The 3,181-nt window shown below is 41.2% G+C and overlaps 1 non-coding gene across 1 annotated transcript; it reads right to left on the reverse strand.

The window, feature by feature from the left end:
- Positions 1 to 1,492: 1,492 nt before the first annotated feature.
- Positions 1,493 to 1,599, reverse strand: LOC130709718 (small nucleolar RNA R71). Its single transcript, XR_009010190.1, has one exon. It is a non-coding gene; the product is annotated as a small nucleolar RNA R71 (small nucleolar RNA).
- Between the last annotated feature and the right edge of the window lie 1,582 nt (positions 1,600 to 3,181).

The raw sequence follows: 3,181 nt of genomic DNA on the forward strand, positions 1-3,181 counted from the left end.
CGCTCAAGCGCCCCAGGGCAGCGCTTGAGCGCCCCTATTCGCCCAATTTGCCTATAAATAAGTCTTTTAGCCATTTTGATCAGAACTTTTGATTCTCTCTTAGAATTTTACCAAGTATTGAAGCTTAGGAAGTGCTTTCTGGGCTTGTGAAAAGCTTCCACCTTGTATTTTCTCAGGTTTCTTCACATTTGATTGTATGGATTTCCTAGCCATGAGTGGCTAGTTTTCTTTTTTCTTTGGGTTTAAGTGATTCTATGAAACTCTAGTTATAATTCCTATCTCTATGCCTTTGTTCTTTAGTCTACTTTGAATTTCAATTCCATTTGCATGCTTAGCTTGAATGTACATCTTGCTATAGACTAGACTATAATCATATCGGAAGATTGTTGTAGTCTGGGGACATGAATTGAGATTGACCCTTCTATGCTTGCTACTAGGAATAGAGGAAGGGTTGGGTTTTGTTGGCCTGAACATAAAGAACTTAGAGCCTCAAATGCATGATTAGGTACACAACGAATTGGGCCTGACTTTCAATTTGAGGGAATTGCTTGTATGAGGCATCAACAAGTAGTTAAATAGGCTAGAACAACAAGGAATGAATCAAGGTCTCATTTGCATAGGATAGGTTGGCTAGAATGGAATAGATGATCGATAACCCAAGGCACTTTTATCAATTTATATTTTTATCATTTTAACAACTACTTTCTTGACAATTTGTCACAACAACCAAACCAAACAATTGAATCTTTTATTGCTTTTGCAACTACAAACATTGCGCTTAAACCCACTACTTTCACAATCCCTGTGGATTCGATATTAAAACCCGGAGATATCTGTGCACTTGCAGATTGACCAACAAGTTTTTAGCACCGTTGCCGGGGTTTGTTTGTGGTTTTTGGTTTAAGTTTTTAGTTTTTGGTTTTATTTTTGTTTTTATTTTTGTTTTGAACTTTGTCTAGAATTGGTGCTACTAATCTTTCTCTGTGTTAGTGTCACACTTTCAGGTAAGTCTCACGAGAGACACCGTCATGGGTGGCCGAATGACGGAGGAGGAGATGCAAGCCCATATTGAGGCAAGAATCCAAAAAGGGATCACCTTCCGGTTACGAGAACAAGAAGTTGAGAATGCCAACCGGTCTCTTCAGGAACTCACTTCAACTACCATGAGTTATGACTATCTCGGGAGCATTGTTTTTCCCGAGGGAGTGGGAAACTTTGAGTTGAGACCGACATTCATCAACTTGGTGAGCCAAAGCCAATATCGTGGAGGTTCCCTAGAAGATCCTCATGCACATATGGAGAGGTTCATCCGAAATTGCAACACTTATCGGGTGATGTTCCGGCGGATGCAATTCGGTTGAGCTTGTTTCCATTTTCCCTAAAGGATGTAGCTGAGGTATGGCTGAATTCACAACCTCAAGGGAGTATCACTACTTGGGAGGACTTGGCAGAAAAGTTCACAACAAGGTTCTTCCCAAGAGGCCTTTTGTGGAAATTGAAAAACGACATCATGAATTTTGTGCAAACCGCTGAAGAGAATCTCTATGAAGCTTGGGAGCGCTTCAAGAAGCTCTTGAGGAAATGCCCTCAACATAATCTCACCCAAGCTGAATTGGTTGCAACATTTTATGATGGTCTACAATCCTCTTGGAGGTTTGGCCTAGATGCGGCTTCAAGTGGGGAGTTTGATGTTCTTCCCCCACAAGCGGGGTATGACTTAATAGAAAAGATAACAGCGAGAGCCATGAACTCTGGAGATGATCGCCAAACCCGAAGGTGTATATTTGAAGTTGAAGCTTATGACAAGCTCTTGGCCTCCAACAAGCAACTCTCCGAACGAATGGCGGAGATTCAAAATCACATAAAGGAGACCAATTTGGTCAGTGCTACAGTAGCCAAAGTGGAGTGTGTGGCTCGTGGAGGGCCTCATGTTAGTAATTTTTGTACAATGACTAATCAAGGTTTCCGAGGTCTAAGCTCTGGACTATCTCAACAAGTCCAAGAGCAAGTCGGTGAAAATGGTGCTTGCAAGGAAAGCTTAGAGGAGCTATTGGAGAGCTACATCAACCGCTCAGAGAGCAACTATAAGAACCAAGAGGCGGCTATCAAGAACTTGAAGAACCAACTTGGCCAGCTGGCCAAGCAAATCACCGAAAGGCCTCAAGGTAAACTTCCTTCCGATACTATCCCCAATCCTGAACAAGAAAGTGCTTCTGCTATGACTACTAGAAGTGGTAGAGTGTTGAATGGGTTAGAAAAGAAAGCAGAGGGAGAAAAAAGTGAGGAAATAGTTGAGGAGGAAGTGAGTGTTCCTATTAAAACTAGAGTGATGAATGATCCTATTCCTGAACTTGGCAAGGTTCCATTTCCTAAAGCATTGGCTAAAAAAAAATTTGGATAAATTGTTTTCAAAATTCATGGATGTTTTTAAGAAACTCCATATTGATATCCTTTTTTCTGATGCTTTGGAACAAATGTATATCTATGCTACGTTCATGAATGACATTTTAAATAAAAGAAGGAAGTTGAGTGAGGTTGATGAAACTATCATGATGACCGAGGAGTGTAGTGTCATTTTGCAAAAAAAAATGCCTAAGAATAGAAGGGATCCTGGGAGTTTTACTATCCCAGTGGAGATTGAGGGGTTGACTCTTGTTGAAGCCTTGTGCGACTTAGGAGCGAGCATCAACTTGATGCCGCTTAGCATGTTTAGGAGGTTGAACTTAGGTGAAGTTACCCCGACCATGCTCTCCTTACAAATGGCGAACCGATCCCTAAAAACACCATACGGGATTGTGGAAGATGTTATGGTCAAGATGAACAAGTATGTGTTCCCTGTGGACTTTATGGTGATGGACATGGAGGAGGATGCAAAGATTCCTCTCATTCTAGGCCGACTTTTCTAAGCCACTGGTAAGGCTAAGATTGATGTTGATAAGGGTCAGCTCATCCTCCGTGTTGGTAAGGACAAGGTAAGATTTTCAGTTTTCAATCCTATTTTGAAAACTAACCTTAATGACGATTTTGTTTTTGATATGATCAAAAGTTTGTCCAGGTCTTCAAAAGAGACCCCCAAAGTGAAGGAAAAAGATGTTGAGCACAATCAAGCTCTCATCAAGCTTGTTAGTGAAAACAAGTATGAGGGGTCTAAATATGAGAATTTCCAAGCCCACATGACCCG

Source organism: Lotus japonicus, chromosome 3 (assembly GCF_012489685.1).
Source record: "Lotus japonicus ecotype B-129 chromosome 3, LjGifu_v1.2".
NCBI lineage: Eukaryota > Viridiplantae > Streptophyta > Magnoliopsida > Fabales > Fabaceae > Lotus > Lotus japonicus.